Source organism: Cnephaeus nilssonii (genome assembly GCF_951640355.1).
Source record: "Cnephaeus nilssonii genome assembly, chromosome: 5".
Lineage (NCBI taxonomy): Eukaryota > Metazoa > Chordata > Mammalia > Chiroptera > Vespertilionidae > Cnephaeus > Cnephaeus nilssonii.
Genome location: NC_137076.1, coordinates 102,811,509 through 102,832,763, shown reverse-complemented (window position 1 = coordinate 102,832,763; position 21,255 = coordinate 102,811,509). Strand labels below are relative to the sequence as shown.

At 51.6% G+C, this 21,255-nt stretch overlaps 1 protein-coding gene and 1 pseudogene across 3 annotated transcripts in view; both read right to left on the bottom strand.

Moving 5' to 3' along the window:
• KCNIP1 (potassium voltage-gated channel interacting protein 1) overlaps positions 1–21,255 on the bottom strand; it is a 170,273-nt gene that overhangs the window by 79,120 nt on the left and 69,898 nt on the right. The gene's annotated exons all lie outside the window — the stretch shown is intronic.
• Positions 15,201–16,676, bottom strand: LOC307100228 (uncharacterized protein CXorf38-like; annotated as a pseudogene). The gene has a single exon. The product of its transcript is annotated as an uncharacterized protein CXorf38-like (transcript).

Genomic DNA, 21,255 nt, shown 5'->3' with positions numbered 1-21,255 from the left:
GACACTAATTTGGAAGGAGAGCAGGTGGGGGGTTAGAGTGAGAGGCAGAGAAGGCTGGGCAGAGGAGGGCAGGTTGAAGCTGGGATTTAAGGGGAGAGCAGGTGACTGCCGGGGGGAAGAGTGAGGACAAGGGATCAGACACCACAGTCATGGCAGTGTGAGAAATCAGCGCGGGGGGTGAGGGGGTCCGCAGGAGAGAGTCATGATCAAGTGTGAGTTCTAGAAAAATCTCTCTGCTGTCTGAAGAGTGGCTGGGACCGGGAATCAGTCCAGCACTGGGAGGGGCTGTACTGTAGGGAGAGCCAGGAGAGGAGAGATGCGTGGGGCGAGGAGCAGCAGGACTAAGACGGACTGGCCCTGGGGTGGGCAGGAGTCAGCTGTAGGTCTCTACTCTGCCCAAGCTGGGCAGGGCAGGGCAGGGCAGGGCACAGCCATGATCTGGAAGAGGACGCCCAGGGGTCAGATGGAGTCCCTGAATGCTGCCGGCCACACTCGCTCAGAGCCAAACCTAACGTCGTTAGCCCCGGCAGGGCGATCCGTCTTTTCTCCTCCTGCCACCAGGACAACGAGACCCGCACTCCATTAAGCCAATTTACCGACTCCTTAGACTCAGGGAAGCGAGAGCCTCTCTGGAGAGGCGGTCTGATCCCTGACCTCCGGCTCACCCCGGGAAGCTGTGCGGTCAGCGGTCAGCCCGCAGGCAGAGGGCCTGCTTGCTCCCTTCAGCCGGGGGACCCTGCAGTGTCTCCTCCCCTCCCGCCATCCCCATTAGTCTCGGAGAGGGAGAGCGAGTGCCTCTTCCCGCGATGGCTTCGTTTCGCTAATTGCACTTCATTCCTCTGCACGGTGCCCAGTGGGGCCTGCGAGAGCACCCGCCCCCGTGCGGGGAAGCTGGGCTCGAAAAGGAGGCCCTGGCTGGGAAGGAGGCCTGCAAAGGGGAGGGAGGCAGGTGGCCCGGGTGGGAGTGCGCTCTGTGCCAGGTGTTGTCTGGGTTTCACATATGCTTCCTGTCCCCTCTGTGTGGTAACGGGGTGTCTGCATGTCTGGTTTCCCCATGGGCGATGAGCCCGCTGAGGGCGGAAATTCTGTCATGGACAGCTTTACCCCCAGCGCCTGTCCTAACCTGGCATGGGGTGGCCACTGGGCAAATATCTGAGGATAAATCAGGGGGTTTATTCACTAGAGTGTAAGCTCCGTGAAGGCAGGAATTTGTGTCTATTTTGTTCATGCTGCATAGCAGCACCTAGCACCTTGCCTGCAAGTGTTCAATAAATACACAGCGAATGAATGAATGAATGAATGAATGAGTGAGCAAACCCTCCCTCCGAGTCACCCTGCATGGTGGGCATGGCAGGCTGTGTGGTTTGGTTGTAATTCTTCACTCCCTCCCGGCCCTTCCCAGTCCCGCTGGCTCTGGGCTTGGCCGTGTGACTTGTTCTGACAATATAATGAGAAGGGACCAGAGTGTCCGCTGCTCAATATTCCTCTGCAAACCGTTAGGTCAGGAAAGGGTTTCACTGGTGGGGAGGGAGGTGGGTTTGGAAGGCGAAGGTGCCAGGTTTCCAGAGGGCAGCGCTGGGCTGGGCCTGGGCTCCGGAGAGAAGGGAGGCTGGACAGACAGACGCTCTCTGGGCCGCGGCCTCCCTGCAGGGCTGTGTGGACGACTCCACATGTTCTGACTCTTCTTGCTTTGAGCAGCTGGCTCTGAACTCTGCCCTGCTCCCTGGCACTCCTGCCTCACGCTGCTGTGCGGCGCTTGCATGGACATTAGCCTCACCTTTCAGAGATGGCGTGGGCATGGGAGGGAGAACCGAGCCCCGGACACAGACGGTTAGAGCGCTGAGTGCTGCCGAACTCTCCCCAGGGACTCGGGCCAGTGAAGCCCGTCATGGCCTTGAATTCCACGGCGATAGACCAGGGGCTGGGCTCGGATACGCTCACAGGATGGGCTCTGCTCCCGTTCTAAAAGCTGCCTCCCTTCCCCCAGCCCCAGCCGGGGCTGAGAACCATCCTCCCAGGATCAAAGGGACTAGAGCTGTGACCTGAGGAAGCATCTCAGATCCTCAAGAAATGGCTGGCACGTCCGAGTCAAAGCAGAAGACCTGGAATCCAATCAACGTACCTCTGGGACTTCATAAAAGTCAGATCACTTTGGGGACCTCGGCTTCCTGATGTAGAAAATGGGCAATAACAGCGACAGGGCAGAGTTGTTGAAAAGATAAAAGGATGTAAAATAGGAGAAAGACCTGCACATAGTAAGTGCTCAGTGAGTTTGGGGTTTGCATCTCTAGACTCATCTTCCAGGAGGGGAAGGGCATGCACCGCTACTGATGGCGCAGGAGGCAGGGAGATGGGCTGGTGGCTGGCACCATCACCTAAAGGAAACACACACTATTTATAATCACTGGGCCATTTATTAAGGGCGCATCAGTATATTACTGGCCATACTAAGCACATCACCCATTAGCCCATTGAATTTTTAGAGCAAGTCTATGCAACAGGTAGAATAGTTAACCTTTACACCTGGGGAAACTGAGGCATAGCGAGGGAATGAAGGGAACTGGCTAAGGTCACTCAGGTAATGAAAGGCACAGCCAGGATTCAGCTCTGGGCCAGCCGGGCTCCGGAGTCCTGGCTCCTAACAGTTATGCAAGAATGTTCTCCAGGCTTCTCACTACTCGGCGCTGTGTGTGTGTGTGTGTGTGTGTGTGTGTGTGTGTGTGTGTGTATGAAAACAGGCCATCACGTGTGTGTCTGATGACACTGCTGGGCCCTCTGGAATTGCTTTCATTAAGTAGAGCCCATGGGTCTATGCTGGGGGGAAGCTGGGGAGCAGCCCTACAGAGTCCACGATGGTGTTTATAGGAAAGATTTGGCTAAAACAATAGCCCAATGCAGGTCTCAGAGGGCACATTGCTCTCAGGTATCAACGTTAGGAACTGGTGTTCTCGTTTTAAGGTTCTCGAACTTGAATGTGCATCATCACTACCAGTATTTGTTAAAGCTCAGAGAGCTGGGCTCACCCCCAATTCTGGGCTGGGCTGGGCTTGAGAACTGGCATCTCCCACAAGTCCCCAGGTGGGACCACAGTTGAGCACACTGCTGTGGAGACTGTCACGGATCTGGTTTCCTTCTTTGCAGGGTCTGCTAGGAAGCTCAGAGACAGAGGCGCCCCTCCAGCAAAGGGTCATGCGTTTCCCTCACGTCAGGCTCAGCTTCCTTTTATTTTTCTCACTCGCACTTTCCCATTCGCCACAATTTCCTCATTCACAGAAGTGAGCAAATGAGCATTTAAACATTTTTGCTTAGGCTGACACGGGATTCAAATGACACCTCCTCATGCATAGAATGACAACTGCTTCATGAGCCCCTTGAAAAGATGACACGGGACAATGCATGCAGTGAAGTGCTTAGCACGGTGCCTGACACACACAGCCTGATCAACCAGAGCCATTATTGCAATTATAATCTAGCAACAAAAGAAACAGCCCATGGCTGTCACTGCTCTCCATGGCCTCCCCCACGTGACGGAGCTGTCGCCCTGCGGACACAGCTTTCTCTCCTCTGGTCCTGGCTGTGTACAGTTCTGCAGGAGACGCAGAGAGCAACACTGACTGCAGTGAACAGCTGTACTGCCCAGAGCAGGGCATTGTGGGGAGCACCGGGGGTCCCATTATACTGCTCTCACACCGGGGGAAGCAGACATCTCCCTGGAGGAGGGACGAATGATAACGTGAAAGCGCAAAGTCCAAGCAGACAGAGCCCGACTCCGAGCCAGAGCAGCCTCCCTTGCCTCCGCCGGGATCATGCTTCCAACTAGGACCTTGACCCTGAGTCTTCACTCTTCCCCCCGTAGAGATTGTACAGGGCACAGAGGGAGCGGGGTGGCCCTGTGCTGTCATTTCTCCGAGTGAAGTGCTTTCACAGACTAAGTTCACCTTCATTATGAGTCAATCAGGTAGACACAGTTCTCCCCATTTTGTGGATGAGTAAGCTGAGGCTCAGAGAAGCACTGTGAAGTGCCGAGCGAGGTCACACAGTTGATGCCATCTGACTTCAGCAAGCGTTCTTATATGACGACAACGTGAAACCCAACAGATTTGCCATCTCAGGGTTCGAAGCTCATTTCATGGGACCTGTGCACCCTCCCTTTTACCACTCGTCATTCTTCCCATTTATCACTGGCTCCTGTCAACCTCGGGGTCTGCTGACCAACACTGATAACAGCTGGTAGATAAATGGGGTCTTATCTGGAATGAATTTAAGGGGACCTCGGGGCCTGGGAGACAGCTGTGGGAGACCAGGGAAGGGGACAGGATATAGGGAGCGGAAAGAGAAAGAAGCAGCTGATGCCACATTTATAGCTGAGCTTCTGCAAAGAGCAAGTGGGAGTATGAGCCAGGGACTTCCGAGTTATGACCGGGAGTGTGGCCTCAGTGACACAGGCTGGTGAGGTAATGGTTACTAATGGTAATACGTGTTGTTATGAAGACTAAATGAGGTCATGCATGTGAACTAGACATGTCACATGGCATGCTATGCTCAGGTCCTCACACTGCCCAAGTCACAGCCCAGGAAGAAAGAAAAAATCCTGAGATGGCCAAGTTCAGGGTCACGGGACACTGGACTTCTCTCACCCTCCTGTTCTCAGCAAGCTGATGGGCTGCCGAAGGCTGCTAGCTCAAAGGCTGTGGAGAGACTGCTGTGTGGTAAGGGTTAAAAATTAAAGAAGATGGGCTTCATACCCACCAGGACGACCGTACTTTTGTTTTTTTTTAATGAGAATAACAAGTGTTGGCAGGAATGTGGATGTTGGGGCCTTTGCACACTGCTGGTGGGCATGTAAAAGGGTGCAGCTGCTGTGGAAAGCAGTTTGGCATTTCCTCAAAGAATGACGCGTTAGACTCATCGCGTGACCCAGCAATTTCACTCCGAGGCACAGACCCAAACAAAAACTTGCACGTGGACGTTCATAGCTGCATATTCACAAAGGTCAGCAGGTAGAAAACCCTCCAACGCCCACTGACAGATGAATGCATGAACACAAGGTGGCCTAGCCGGTCAATGGAACAGTCTTCAGCCTTAAAAAGGAACAAAGCATTGCCACATGCTACAACACGGATGATCCCCGGAAACACGGATGATGCTCAGTGAAAGAAGTCACGCAAAGACCACATGTTGACTTACTCGACGAATGTGAAATATCCAGAGCAGGCAAATCCATAGAGATAGAGGCAGACGGTGGTTGTCAGGGCCGTGGAGGGGTGGGGAAGGGGGGAGAGTGGGGAGTGAGGGCCTGATGGGCCCCGGGCTTCCATCTGGGGTGATGACAAGGTTTGGGCGCTCGGTGGTGATGGCTGCACAATTTTGTGAACTTAACGTCACTGAAGTATACACCTTGAAATGGTTAAAATGGTGAAGTTTATGTTATGTGTATTTGCCACAATAAAAACATAAACATAGGCTGAGTCTCTCCTCTTCCCCGCCTGTCACAGACATCGTAACTGGGAAATGCCAAGAAAATGAGGAAGCAGCCAGAGGCGAGGAGAGCTTGAGGAAGAGTCTGGCCAGAGGGGCTCGCGGACCTGCTGACGTCATGAGGATGCAGGGACCAGGATGAGCGGTGACGAGGCAGAGAAGAGGGGTGGGCCACAGGTGCAGAGGGCGGGGCAGAGCATGGCAATGACCTGAGAGCCCCCACTGCTGAGGTAGCTCCCTCCATTCCACAACAGGGGAACGTAGGCTCCCAGAGGCAGGCCCAGCCCATGCTGCCTGCGGCTGCAGAGCTGAAACCACACCTAGGTCTCTGACTGGGAGAGAAGGAGACCCATCTAGTCAGAGAACAGAATCCACTCAGGAAAGAGGACCCGCAGGCAGCCCGATGCAGAGACCGCCCTGCCCTTGCCTCTGCGGTGGGTGTGGTCCCCACACCAGCCGATCTTCCCTGGGGGCTGAACCTGTCTCTGTGTGATTCTCAGTCCTGCGCCAGATGAGACCCCAAGCCAGGGCGAGGGAGGGCAGACTGGACATCCTGAGCAGCCCTGCTGGAAGGACCCGCCCTCAGCTCCTGCACGAGCACCTCCCACCTCCATTCAGTACTCAAATGAGCAGAGAACAGGTGCTTCTATTTCTGTGGCTTCCTCTCCTCATCCTCCCATCTGCTGACCCCTCCTTCCCAGCGGTTCTCAGGAGCAAACAGCCTACAGGGGCAGAAAGCCATGCCATTCCCAGCTACCCTTTGCTTCTCCCCACAAGAGTGACATAAGCCACAGTGAAGGTCAAGATGGACTCGGGGCCAAGGATCCTAAATATCAGGCTCAGCCTCAGTGTGGCATCTGCTCCTTCTGCTCCAGATCCCCTCCATTGAATCTGCTTTGTCCAAATAACTGCGCCCCCCCACGGGCATTAGCATTAGAGAGGGCCCCCGAGGCTCCATTGCACCCCTACCCTACCTTCCCGAAGTGCCTTGACTCAGTATGCTCCCAAGCTCAGTCCCGCTGGGTTTCCGTCACGGACAATCAAAAGAATCCAGATGGACAGGACCCAAAGACATTTTCCTAACATTGGACCCATCCTTCTTTCCTCCCTCCCTCTCCCACTCGGTAAATGGCACCACCTGCTGGTCAAGTTGGACACCTGCAAGGTCCCTACTGTCCCTCATCACCCCACTAATCAGTGGCCATGCCTCGCTGAACTTGTCCGTTCTCCCCACCTCAGTGCAGGCCTCGCCATCTCTTGCCTGTAGCAGTTTTCTTTGTCCGTTTCCCACTGACTTTGGTAGCCCCAGACTCTGCCCCCAGCTTCTGCTTCTCACTTAATCTACCCTCTGACAGGAAACCAGAATCGTTTTTCTGAAATGCAAATCTCCCCCATTGCCCTTGTCAGTAACCCCACCGTCTCTATACAAAGTCCAGATGCGTTCGCTTGGCATTCGAGGCTCTGCCTGGGCTCCACTCACCCTGCGGCCCCAGCAGGAGCCCTCGCCCGACAACGGGATTCTCACGTGTGCCAGGCTCTCTCACCCTCCGCCCTGGCGTGTGCTGGCCTCCTGGGGGACACCCTCTGTCCCAACACTGTGCGCCTGACGCCAGCCCAGGGCCTGCCACATAGTAGGGGCTTAGTATCAAGTCAGTAAACAAGTTAATGAAAAATGATCACTGGGCCTGAGCTTAAGGCTCTGACTCTCAGGCGAGGCAAGTGGAAGCTTTTCCGCCGGCCCCTCCTTCCCACCAAAGGTGCGATTTGGGCCATTGTGGCTCCGCTGCACGGATTCGGCTCAGCGGAACCTCCAGCAGACACGCTGAATTCCTGTAAATTACTTTCCCTGCTATGGCTTGTAAGCCGGTTGCCAAGCAACAAGGGGATTTGGTCTTTATCAAAGGGCCTCATCTGCACACGAGGCACTGGAGAGATGTCCTGGAGCAGGTGGAGGGCGGGCAGAACCCACTCCCTCAGCCCCTCAGCCTGCTGGGTACCCCGCAGCAGCATGGTCTCACCCCTGCTCTGAAGGAGCTAGCCCTGCTGGGGGCTCCTGAGACATCTCTTTCCAAGATGCCAGCCCGACTGGCTCACTCGGATCAGGAGAGGAGAGAGAGCTCATGAGCCGTGGGAATGTGCAGAACCCCGAGACCCCATGCTTTGGAGTCAGGAAGCTCCAGGTGTGCAGCCCAGGGTGGCACTCAGCCACGTGTGCCAGGGAGAGTCCTGGCTGAGCCCGGTTCGCTCCCCGGGCAGTGTCCGGGCTGTGGGTGGCTTCAGTGAGATGATGGGGTAAAAGTCAGCTTTGGCAGCTGCACGCAGCTCAGCACGGTCCGAGGCCATCCTGGGCTCCGGGAAGGCGCAGCAGTGGCTGGTCAGGCTCGGTGAGAGCCCCTCTGCCGGACTCAGTGGGGGGCCGCGGAGGGGAGGAGAAGAGAAGGTGAAGCTGCTGTGTGGCCCTTTGGGAGCATCTGTCACCTACCCCAAATGGCAGCTGGTGGGTGCTCCACCCCCAAACTTCCCTCCAGCGCTGAGGGTTTTCTCCACTGCCCCGCCGCGGCCTGTGCTATCACCAGGCAGTGAGCCAGGGCCCCCTCTCGGCCTCCCAAGCAGCCTGTGCTGAGGCCGCTACTGTCTCCCCCGTGCGCACTGGGCTCAGCTGCGGGGTTCGAGTCCAGGCGAGTCTAGTCTGGAAGTCCCTGTGGTGGAGGCGCAGAGCGGGCGGGCGGGGTGAGTGGTGGAGAGGCGCGAGGCCGGGTGGAAGGGGCAGGTCTGCGGGCCTGGACTGGTGCCAGGGTAGAGTGCTGTGAAAAGGGTTTGTTGACTCACTGGCCTTAAAGGCAAAGGACCTGTCCGTGCATCGTGCAGGGCCTGAGCTTATCCCCCAGCGTCTGTGAACAGAGGCATCGGAGAAAGGCTTGTGTGCGGTGCAGGGTGAGGCCCCTGGGCGTCCAGGTCTCCCAGTCCCGCACGGAGGTAGCCGCCTGCCCACCCAAATGGCAGTGGTCCTGGGGGAGGTCATTTGATGCCGACCTCAGCTTGGTCCTCCTGACACCATCTCAGTCTTGGTGGCAGCCTCTGCCCGCTGTGGCCTGCTTCCCTGCCCGCTGCCAGGGTCAAGGCCCAGCTTACCTCCAGACAGGCTCCACCTGTTCAAGGACACGTCCTGGATGCCCGGAGGCTGCGTGGTGGTCGCTTACTCTGCTGTGATGCTCCCCCTATAGGAAGCGCCCGTTCCAACCGCCGGAGCACAGGAGCAGGTCAGGTCCCTGCCCGGTCTGCAGCACCCAGCACGGGGCTGAGAGCAGAGAGGTGTCTGCTGGAATGGTCTAGAAGAATGAATGCAATCTTCTTGTCCTGCTTTCTCTACTGCGAACGTCCTTATTGCGTCTGCCCCAATCTGCCCTCGGATTTCATGCCATCTCTTCCTTCCATCTCACATGACTTTTTAATACAACTTGTGTCTTATTGGGATTGAAACTCAGAGAAGCCCGGACAGCCAAATTGCCTGACCCTGAGAGAGGGCAGGGGGGCCGCAGCCCCGGATTTTCAGGGCCGAGCCCGGACCAGGCTGCAGTTTCACGGGATGCTCTGGTCCGGCTACCAGGTAAAGGGCCACCTTCCGCCTTCATCTCCCGCTCTGTCTCTGGGGACGGCTGGCAGCTGCTTGTGGTTCTGGTCCACTGCTCCCATAATCATTTCCAAATATTATTTTCATGAAGCCATATTCTCCTCCACACTGCTGTGACTCCCAGTCGTCCCTGCCACGGGTCCCATTAGCCCCAAACCCAGAGCTGGTGCATTTAAAGGGCACTGCAGCCCAGCCCACAGCCCTGGCATACACACTGGGCAGGGCTGCTCTGGAGAGAGAGGGCAGAAACAGACAGGTGTCCAACACAAGGTGTCTCGGACTTGGCAATGGCAGGTGTCTCTTTGCCAAGACCTGTGGGGTTGACAGTGCGTTTGTTTTAAAGACTGTGGAGGCTGAGGTTCTGAGAAGGGGTGCAGCCTTCCCAGGGTCACACAGCAGGTCCATGGCGAGACGGGGGCTTACACCAGGGCGCTCTGGTCCTGCGTCTGTGCTCCATTCCTTGCCCATATCCCCTCGGGCAAATGCCACAGGTGACCCTGGATCACCTCTGGGGAAAGGTGAATGTATAAAACCAACAGGTCCAGGGAGCACAGGCCCCTTCTTGTCCCATCAGCTCTGCCCCCTCCCTCCACCCTTACAGAGCCCCCCACCCCGCGATTCCTGTCCCACCTGAGTCCCGGGTCTCTGCTTCTTCCTCTCATTGTTCCATGGGTTTGCTTTTATATGTGCGGCGCTAGGTAACTTGTCTGGGGTCACATGGCTAGTAAATGGTAGCAACGGAATTTAAACCCAGAGACCAGGGCCAGATGTCCAGCGCAGGGCAGGCATGCACCAAATACGGAGCCGGATAACTCCCTCTGGCACCTGTCCGGCCGGTCACCTCCTTTCTGGCAGGTTCCTGCGAGTCTGGGCTCCCGCTGGCCATCTAGCAAGCAGCGGGGCGGGTAGGCCATTCCATCCTCCTCCCAGCTTCCCGGCTGCCAGAGAAGCAGGTGGCTTCCTCTCATCTCCCATTCACAGGGCGTCGAGCTTGCAGAAGGCAGATGAATGAACTGCTCAGCCAGGGAAGATTCTGTTGCTAAAATACACGGTCTGATTACGAGTGATTGAGGGCTGGAGAGAGAGAGACTGTAGTTGGCTGTGATTTGTCCTGATTTGCAGTCGTTCTAAGCAAGCCACCGGGAGGCACGAGAGGGGGCCGCAGAGTTCAGCGGCACAAGGCTTGGGCAATGACACGCTTCCTGCGGACCCCAGGCCTCTCCTGACAATTCTGGACAGCGTTTTCAAACGGGCTTTGCAATCAGATTTGGTCCATTTATCTTGTCTCCTTTCCATTTAGCATGAAAGCATCCCCCATTTTGTCTCTCCCTCTCTCTTCTTCTTTTTATGTATACTACATACATTTTTATTTAAATATATATACTATTTATATATTTATGTTTAATATATGTATTTATTAAATGTTTATTTTACATGTATATTTGTTTAAATATATATTTTAAAATTTTTACTTCCTTTTTCTCTCCAGCATCAGAAGTGAGCTGCAAATTAAGTGGCGTGGGCTTGGGGAAGCGAAACCCGCCTGGTGTGGACTAATGATGTTATCTGTGGCCCGGACCCCACTGGCACTGCCTCCCGCGTCCGTCTGACAAGGAGAACCTGCTTGAGGGAATTCATCCTGTCAGGGCTGAAGGCAGTAATTGGGGCTGGTGATTCACGACCCTTTTATGGGCTCATGAATACATTCATCTTCCAGATTGATCTCATTTAGAAAATCCACGATGGTCCGTTCCGGCAGGAGGTGGTGGGGGTCCGGGGGAGAAGCCGCTTTGCAAACAAAGATAAAGGGGGACACCGGCAGCCCCTCCGTGTGATGGGAACGTGGCTCAGTGAGGAGGTTTCAATGAGACGGTTGCGAGATGACTGACTCAGCCCCGCAGCGGGCCTGACAGCTCTCCCCTCCCCGGGAGGGGGGAGGACAGAGGCGGCCTCCCGTTTGTCACTTCGGCCTGGCCCGAGGCAGAAGACTGCTACAGCCGCGCGCCGGGCCTGAGCCTGTCCCTTACACGGGACAGAGCCCGGGGCGCTCTGGAGCCCAGCACTTGTTCTGTGATGGTGGCCCTGGACCAAGGCCACGCGAGGCAGGATAGGCCAGTGGTGAGGGGCTTAGGGGAGGAGCTTAGACGCAGGAGCCAGGCCAGCCTGCTGCGAACTTTTTAAAAAATATGCACTGAGCCGAAACCGGTTTGGCTCAGTGGATAGAGCATCAGCCTTCGGACTCAAGGGTCCTGGGTTTGATTCTGGTCAAGGGCATGTACCTTGGTTGCGGGCACATCCCCAGTAGGGGCTGTGCAGGAGGCAGCTGATAGATGTTTCTAACTCTCTATCCCTCTCTCTTCCTCTCTGTAAAAAAAAATCAATAAAATATATTAAAAAATATATACACTGAGTGGCCAGATTATTATGATTTCTGAATGCATAATAATCTGGCCACTCAGTGTGTGTGTGTGTGTGTGTGTGTGTGTGTGTGTGTGTGTGTGTATATTAGAGGCCCGGTGCATAAATTCATGCATGGGTGGGGTCCAGCCAGCCTGGAAATGGGGAGGGGGCTGGCCTTCCTGCTGGTCGAACTCCTGGTCGAGGGGACAATTTGCATATTAGCCTTTTATTATATAGGATATACACTGAGTGGCCAGATTATTATGCGTTCAGAGATCATCATAATCTGGCCACTCAGTGTATGTTTTTATTGATTTTAGAGAGAAAAGAAGGGAGAAGGTGAGAGAGCAACATCGATGAGCTGCCTCCTGCACGCCCTCTACTGGGGATGGAGCCTGCAACTTGGGCTTGTGCCCTGACCAAGAATTGAACCGGCAACCTCTCGGTGCATGGGATGATATGCTCAACCACTGTGCCCCATCAGCCAGGGCTGGTGCAAGCCTTTAGCAGCTGCTACATGGGCTTAAATTGTTGGTGTCACAGTTTCCCCACAAAACTCACCTCTAGCCTGACTGTGGGGCTGAAAGGAGTGAATGTGTATTGACACTGAGCACTGCCTGGGACGCAGCATGGGCTCAGTCAGTGTCGGCTAATAACACTCACTCGCCCCTGCTTCCCACAACTGCTTTCCAGAAGCTCTGACCCTTGACCCTAACATCAACTTCCAGGCCCACTTCTTGGGGACTCTTGGGATAACCCCCTTTGTTTTAGCATTTGCATTTCCTTTTATCCTTTGTCCCTGAGCACAGCTCCAGCTCTGGGCCCCCCAAATCCTACTGAGCAGGCCCCCAACTGTTCAGACAGGATGAGAGCTTTGAGACCGTTGCCCAGTGGTGTCTGTCTGCAGACGGCTGAGGCCAGGAGGGAGGAAGGCACAGACCGGGCCCACGCAGCCAGGGCCTAGCTGAGCTGGCACCTCTGGCTACATGTTCAGTGCTGTCTCCACTATGGCACGCCGCCCGGATGGTGTTTTCTCTGCGTTCCACTTCTTTTCTCCTTGGCTGTGGCTCAGGCTGGAGTCCTGGTCCCCAGATCCGTGGCCTCGCAGCCAGCACCGAGGATGTGATGGTGAGCAGAGCAATGGGCTGATTTCCAAATGGACGGATGAGCCGGCTTGTGTGTAGGGGGCTGGGAGACTCTAATCTTCTAGAACAAGTTGCCTGGATTACTGGCACTTTCTTGAGTACAAGAGAATGAACAAACCCTTTGCATATTATTTCCTCTCTTTGCTTTCAGAGCCATGTTCTCCAAGCCTGGGAGCTGCTGGAACAATGTTTCGGGTCTCTGCGTCTCAGTGCTGAGAAGGAACGTCGAGTAGCTTGTATTTGCACGGCTGCCGGCCCAGCTCTCCAGGCAGGTTAGGAATGTGCTTGCACGCTTGCATGAAGCTCACTGCCCTGACACTCATCCCTGCACAAGCTCATCCCTGCACACCTCCCCTTACACACTCCTTCCTGAGGCCAGGAGAGAGCCCTGCAGGGCAGCAGCCTGGTCTATGCCCACGCTGCAAACTGCACAAGGGGAAGGGATGAGCCTGGTTCTTGGGGTCAGAGCCCTGGGTTCGCATCCAGCCATTTGCTGGCAGTGTGACCTTAGCAGAAGTAACGGAGCTCCCTAAGTAAAATGGGATAAAAACACGTATCCTGCACTTCTCATGACAATCGGATGAGCTAATAGAGGTGCTCAGTAGGCGTTAATCCCTTCTCCTCACCCCCCCCCCCCCCCCCCCCCGCATTCTGAGAACTGAGCCCTCTAGCTCAGTGATGGGCAACCTTTTGAGCTTGGTGTGTCAAACTTCGCCAAAAAACTGAGCATAACTCGGGTAGTGTGTCACTTTGAGGAAAAAACTAACTCCAAGACTCTAGTCGCAAATGTTTCATCCTCAGGAGCAGCAAATGTTTCATCCTCGGCATGCGGCCGCGTGTCATCAGAAATGGCTACACGTGTCAGTGCTGACACGCGTGTCATAGGTTCGCCATCACTGCTCTAGCTCATGGCAGACTGCACCCCAGGGCGTCAGTCCCGGAGATGGGAAGGGACTCAGCCCTGACGGGCCTGCAGGTGCACTGGCAGGAGCCCCTTCCTTCAGCATCTTGGGCTTTGCTATCAGAGCTCTTGCCGGCGATGTGCTCGGTGCAAACACAATGCCCCTTGCTCAGGAGACCTGAGACTTCCCTCGGAAGAGCCGATGGTCTGAAATGATCGTCTGGGTGACGCCTGGGGAGGGTGGGCATACCCAGGGTTCTCTGCTTCTTCAGCCAGTCACACCTGCGTGTGAGTCATGTTCACGGGCCCCCGCCTGACGGACGGGGCCAGCGCTCTCTGACACCGCTCTCTGACCTGAGAGCTGTGGGCCCTATTTCAGAGCAGACACCCAACGGGGTGGCACCACCGCCTCCCCTTTGCCTGCACCCCTCCCACTCCCCATCCCCTTCCCTACCTCCAGCCCCCTCCCCTCTATCCCCTGCACGCCACAACCAACAAACACCTGTCCCTTGGGACTCCTGGGAGGAGCATGGCTGGGGAGCCGCTTGGCAGGAAGCTATAAAGGAGATGGCTGGAGGGACCTTTCTGAAGAAGGGGTGGCCCAGCTGGATTGACAACGATGCTCCCTCCCACCCAGCTGTGCGCAGAGCACTTAACACCACGTGGCCAAGTGGTACCTGCTACAGTTTTCATGAGAAACCCAACATGAGCAGTGGCTGATGTTTACCCAATGTGGACACTGTGCCAGGCGCTGCCCTACCTAACTCCCCGAGGGGACGACTGTTATTCCCAAGTGAGAGAGGAAAACGCTGTGTGCAGTCAGACAGAGTCTACAACGTGCCCAGCCCGCGGGGGGAGGCCTTGTCTTGGAACCCTGGCTTTCTGACTACCAAGGACTGTGCTCTTCACCAGGTAGCCAGGCCCCTCTCTGCGGGGAAGCAGCCAAGTGCCGTCTCTTACTACGCAAGGCCAGGGCTGTCCAGCACCCTGTGGCTGGCTCTGTGCATCATCTACACCGAGTGGCCAGATTATGATGATCTCTGAATGCATAATAATCTGGCCACTCAGTGTATATCCTATATAATAAAAGGCTAATATGCAAATTGTCCCCTCGACCAGGAGTTCGACCAGCAGGCAGGCCGGCCAACTGCCCATGTCCCCTTCCCCTGGCCAGGCTGGCCAGACCCCACCCATGCACGAATTCATGCACCAGGCCTCTAATCCTCTAATATATACATATTATCTTGTCTCTATTATATATATTACTAGAGGCCCAGTGCATGATTGAATCATGCACGTGTAGGGTCCCCTACACGCTTTCGCTTTTGATCATGGGGGAGCTGGGTGCCTGTCCGCTGGTGCACCAGGCCTTTCAGAAGCCTCCGGCTCGGCGGAGGCTTCTGAAAGGCCTGGTGCCAGAGCAGACAGGCACCCAGCTCCACCACTTTTTTTTTTTTTTTTTTAGGTTTTATAAAATTACATTAAGTGTCTTTTAATGTAAAAATATTTACATTGAACACCCGCCCCCATCCTTGCCCCTTCTCTACAGATCACATCCATTTTTAAATTTTTTCCTTTTTTAAAAAAAAATTTTTGTTAATCCTCACCCAAGGTTATTTTTCCATTGATTTTTGTTTTAGGGAGAGTGGAAGGGAAAGGGAGAGACAGAGAGCAACGTTGAGGTGAGAGAGACACATTGATTGGTTGCCTTCTGCTCGAGTCCTGACCAGGGCCGGGGCCGGGGAGGAGCCTGCAATCAAGGTACATGCCCTTGACCAGAATTGAATCCGGGACCGTTGGTCTGCAGGCTGACGCTCTATCCACTGAGCCACACTGGCCAGGGCCAGATCACATCCTTGATGGGCAGCCGAGGAAGCAAGAGCTCAGCTTCACTTGGGCCACTCCTCCAGGCATCTAGGCCCTGGGCAGCGGGGACCGTGGCAATTCTGTCCCTGAAGGTTCAGAGGCAACATGGCCAGCTAAGCACCACAGCTGGAATCGGACAGCGGCGCCACAGTTCAGGAAACACACAGGACACAGTCAGAGGTGGAAGACATCTTGGGTAAGAGGAATAGAGGAGGTATGAATGAATCTGTGAATCTCAGGCCTCCCCTGCGGCTGCCTGGACCCCAGGCTCCTTTGAATCCAGTTTTTGATGCTGTAGACACAGGCTGCCCAGCTTCTGCAGATCCTCTGAAAGACCGTTCCTAAGATCCTCATTGTTTCTTAGAAATTCTCTCACCGCTTCCAGCTGAGTTAGGATCTCTTCTGGCAACACCTCTTGTTCTTTCGCTTGAAGATAAATCTCTTGAAGTTTTTCCTTTAGAAATTCCATTTCGATTTCATGGACGTGGCTCTCACTCAGGTAAATGCCTGTTTCATAGTCACACCCATCTCGATGATCTTCCTCGGGGATGAGGACGGCCCAGTCCGATGTCAACAGCTCTTCTATTCTGGAGTACGCCTCCACAATCTCTGGGATATTACAGAATTCATTCAGAAAATGTTGGATCTTTATCTGGAAATCTCGAAGCCACATAGAAGATACCTTCCTCTCTGAAGAGTGCATGATACCGTTACGACCCTTAATCACCTCTGGGACTTTCTTTCAATCAACCAGGAAGTGATCGCAGGCGTTGATGAGGTTTAAAAGAGCCACTGCATCACATTCCTCGAGTCCTGCTTTGTCCGCCAGTCCGCGGGGCATGAAGGCCTTGGCCACCTCCCAGGCGTCCGCGGGCCAGCGGCCCGGCCGGCAGTTGCCCCAGTGGACGTCTCCGTTTCTGTTGCTGTGATGTTTCAGGATCCCCGGTTTCCACTCCGCGCACACCGGGCACTGAGGTTGGAACTGGCGGCGCGCGGGCTGCACCTGGAGCCGCCGCGGCAAGTGGCGCCCGGGCCCAGGCCGGAAGCACAGGCGAGCAGGCCGCGGTGGAAGGCCAGCATCTCCCGGCCCACGAAGCCCTGCAGGCAGCGGCGCAGCAGCAGCAGCAGGCAGTGGCCCGCCTTCACGCAGTTCTTGTACTTGGCGCAGTTGAGGCGAACCGCCAACTCCGACACCACCATCTCCCACTCCTGCCGCGGAGGCCATGGGGGCGGGGCGGGCGGCCCCAGCTCCCCCACTTTTTTTTTTTTTTTCAATTTTTTTATTAAGGTATTATATGTGTACATATCTTACCATTGCCCTCCCCACACCCCCCTCCCATATATGCCCCCACCCCCCAGAGTTTTGCATCCATTGGTTATGCTTATATGCATGCATACAAGTCCTATGATTGATCTCTTATCTCCCCCACCTCTCCCTAACCTTCCCCTTGTAATTTGACAGTCTGTTTGATGCTTTACTGTCTCTGTATCTATCTTTTTGTTCAAGATTATAATGTTCTTTATTATCCATAAATGAGTGAGATCATGTGGTATTTTTCTTTCATTGACTGACTTATTTCACTTAACATAATGTTCTCCAATTCCTCCCAGGTTGCTGCAAATGATGAGAATTCCTTCTTTTTTATGGCAGCATAGTATTCCATTGTGTAGATGTACCACAGTTTTCTGATCCAGTCATCTGCTGACGGGCACCTAGGCTGTTTCCAAATCTTAGCTATGGTGAATTGTGCTGCTATGAACATAGGGGTGCATATATCCTTTCTGATTGGTGTTTCTAGTTTCTTCGGATATATTCCCAGGAGTGGGATTACTGGGTCAAATGGGAGTTCCATTTTCAGTTTTTTTAGGAAACTCCATACTGTTCTCCACAGTGGCTGCACCAGTCTGCAATCCCACCAGCAGTGCACGAGGGTTCCTTTTTCTCCGCATCCTCGCCAACACTTGTCGTTTGTTGATTTGTTGATGATAGCCATTCTGACAGGTGTGAGATGGTACCGCATTGTTGTTTTGATTTGCATCTCTCGGATAATTAGTGACGTTGAGCATGTTTTCATGTGTCTCTTGGCCTTCCTTCTGTCTTCTTTTGAAAAGATTCTATTTAGGTCTGTTGCCCATTTTTTTATTGGATCATTTATCTTCCTTTTATTAAGTTGTATAAGCTGCCTGTAGATGTTGGAGATTAAACCTTTATCAGTGATGCCATTTGCAAATATGTTCTCCCATGCAGTGGGCCTTCTTGTTGTTTTGTTGATGGTTTCTTTTGCTGTGAAAAAGCTTTTTATTTTGATGTAGTCCCATTTGTTAATTTTCTCTTTAGCTTCCATTGCCCTAGGGGCAGTGTCAGTGAAGAATTTCTTTTGGCATATGTCTGACATTTTGCTGCCTGTGGATTGCTCTAGTATTTTTATGGTTTCCCGTCTTATGTTTAAGTCCTGTATCCATTTTGAGTTTATTTTTGTGTATGGCGTAAGTTGGTGATCAAGCTTCATTTTTTTGCATGTATCTGTCCAATTTTCCCAACACCATTTATTGAAGAGACTGTCTTTATTCCATTGTATGTTCATGCCTCCTTTGTCAAATATTAATTGAGCATAGTGGTTTGGGTCAATATCTGGATTCTCTATTCTGTTCCATTGATCTATATGTCTGTTCTTGTGCCAGTACCAGGCTGTTTTGAGAACAGTGGCTTTGTAATACAGCTTGAAATCTGGTATTGAGATCCCTCCTACTTTATTCTTCTTTCTCAGGATTGCTGTGGCTATTCGGGGTCTTTTTTTATTCCAGATGAATTTTTGGAGAGTTCTTTCAAGGTCTGTGAAATATGCCGTTGGTATTTTAATGGGGAGTGCATTGAATCTATAGATTGCTTTGGGTAGTATGGACATTTTAATGATGTTGATTCTACCAATCCATGAACATGGTATGTTCTTCCATCTGTTTACGTCTTCCTCTATCTCTTTTTTCAGTGTCCTGTAGTTTTCCGTGTATAGGTCTTTTACCTCCTTAGTTAAGTTTATTCCTAGGTATCTTAATTTTTTTGGTGCGATGGTAAATGGGATTGCCTTTTTAGTCTCTCTGTCTGTAAGTTCACTATTGGTGTATAGAAAGGCCATAGATTTCTTGGCGTTAATTTTGTATCCTGCTACATTGCCGAATTCATTTATTAAGTCTATTAGTTTTTTGACGGAGTCTTTCGGATTTTTTATGTACAATATCATGTCGTCTGCAAATAAAGACAGCTTTACTTGTTCTTTTCCAATTTGGATGCCTTTTATTTCTTCTTCTTGTCTAATTGCAATGGCTAATACTTCCAGTACTATGTCAAACAGGAGTGGTGAGAGTGGGCATCCCTGTCTTGTTCCTGTTCTTAGGGGAAATGTTTTTAGTTTTTGTCCATTGAGTATGATGTTTGCTGTGGGTTTATCATATATAGCTTTTATTATGTTGAGGTATGAGCCATCTATTCCCACCTTGTTGAGAGTTTTTATCAAGAAAGGGTGTTGGATTTTGTCAAATGCTTTTTCTGCATCAATTGATATGACTATGTGATTTTTATCTTTCAATTTGTTTATGTGATGTATCACGTTTATTGATTTGCGGATATTGTACCATCCTTGCATTCCTGGGATAAATCCTACTTGGTCATGGTGTATGATCTTTCTGATGTACTGCTGGAGCCGATTTGCTAGAATTTTGTTGAGGATTTTGGCATCTATGTTCATGAGGGATATTGGTCTGTAATTCTCTTTCATTGTGTTGTCTTTATCTGGTTTTGGTATTAGGGTGATGCTGGCTTCATAGAAGGAGCTTGGAAGTGTTCCTTCCACTTGAATTTTTTGGAATAGTCTGAGGAGGATAGGTTTTAGTTCTTCCTTGAATGTTTGGTAAAACTCTCCTGTGAAGCCATCAGGCCCCGGGCTTTTGTTTGCCGGAAGCTTTTTGATGACTGCTTCAATTTCGTCCATAGTTATTGGCCTATTGAGCTGTTTAGATTCTTCTTGATTGATTTTTGGAAGGTTATATTTTTCTAGGAATATGTCCATTTCCTCCAGGTTGTCCAGTTTGTTGGAATAGAGTTGTTCGTAGTATTTTGTAACAATCCTTTGTATCTCAGCGGGGTCTGTTGTTATTTCACCTCTTTCATTTCTGATTTTGTTTATTTGGGTCCTCTCTCTTTGCTTCTTGGTGAGCCTGGCTAGAGGTCCATCAATCTTGTTTATCCTTTCAAAGAACCAGCTCTTGGTTTTGTTGATCTTATGTATTGTTTCTTTGGTCTCTATGTCATTTATCTCCGCTCTGATCTTTGTTATTTCCTTCCTTCTGGTTACACTGGGCTTTTCTTGCTGCTCTTTTTCTAGCTCTTTGAGTTGTAGGGTTAAGTAATTTATTACCATTGTTTCTTGTTTTTTGCAATAGGCCTGTAGAGCTATGATCTTCCCTCTCAAGACTGCTTTCGCTGTGTCCCATAGATTTTGGATTGTTGTGTTTTCATTGTCATTTGTTGCCATGATGTTTTTTATTTCTTCCTTGATCTCTCTGGTGACCCAGTCCTTGTTTAATAGCATGCTGTTTAGTCTCCATGTGTTTGATTTCTTTGGATTGTATTTATTGTAGTTGATTTCCAGTTTTATGCCACTGTGATCTGAGAAGATGCTTGATATAATTTCTATCTTCTTGAATTTGAAGAGACTTTGCCTGTGACCCAGAATATGGTCTATCTTTGAAAATGACCCATGTGCACTTGAGAAGAATGTATATTCTGTGGCTTTGGGGTGAAATGTTCTGAAGATGTCAATTAATTCCATCTGGTCTAGTGAGTCATTTAGGATTGCTGTTTCTTTGCTGATTTTTTGTTTAGAGGATTTGTCCCGTGGTGATAGTGGGGTATTAAAGTCTCCTACTATGATTGTGTTGCTATTAATCTCTCCCTTGATATCCTCCAGGAGTTTTTTTATGTATTTGGGTGCTCCTATATTGGGAGCATATATGTTTACCAGAATTATTTCTTCTTGTTGGATTTCTCCCTTTAGTATTATGAAGTGGCCTTCCTTATCTCTTGTTATGGCATTTACTTTGAGGTCTATTTTGTCAGATATAAGTATTGCTACCCCAGCTTTTTTTTCATTTCCATTTGCCTGAAAGATATTTTTCCATCCCTTCACTTTCAATCTGTGTGAGTCTCTTGTTCTGAGGTGGGTCTCTTGTAGACAGCATATATATGGGTCGTGTTTTTTTATCCATTCAGCTACTCGATGTCTTTTGATTGGAGCATTTAGTCCGTTTACATTTAAAGTTATTACTGAAAGGTATTTGTTTGCAGTCATATCTATTTTTGTGTCTGTATTCCTTCTTACCTGTTTATTTCTTCTTTTTACAGTATTCCCTTTAGCAATTCTTGCATTGCTGGTTTGGTGGTGATAAACTCCCTGAGGCTTTTTTTGTCTGCAAAGCTCCTGATTTCCCCTTCAATTTTGATTGATAGTCTTGCTGGATATAGTATTCTTGGATTCAGTCCTTTGCTTTGCAACACTTTGTATACCTCCTTCCATTCACTTCTAGCTTGTTGTGTTTCTGATGAGTAATCATTTGACAATCTGATGGGTGTTCCTTTGTAGGTAACTCTCTGTCTCTCTCTTGCCGCCTTTAGGATTCTCTCTTTATCATTTATATTTGCCATTGAAATTATGACATGTCTTGGTGTGGGTCTTTTGGGGTTGATCCTGCTTGGGACTCTCTTTACTTGCGTAACTTTTATCTTTCCCATATCCGGGAAGTTTTCTGTCATTATTTCTTCAAATAGATTTTCTAATCCC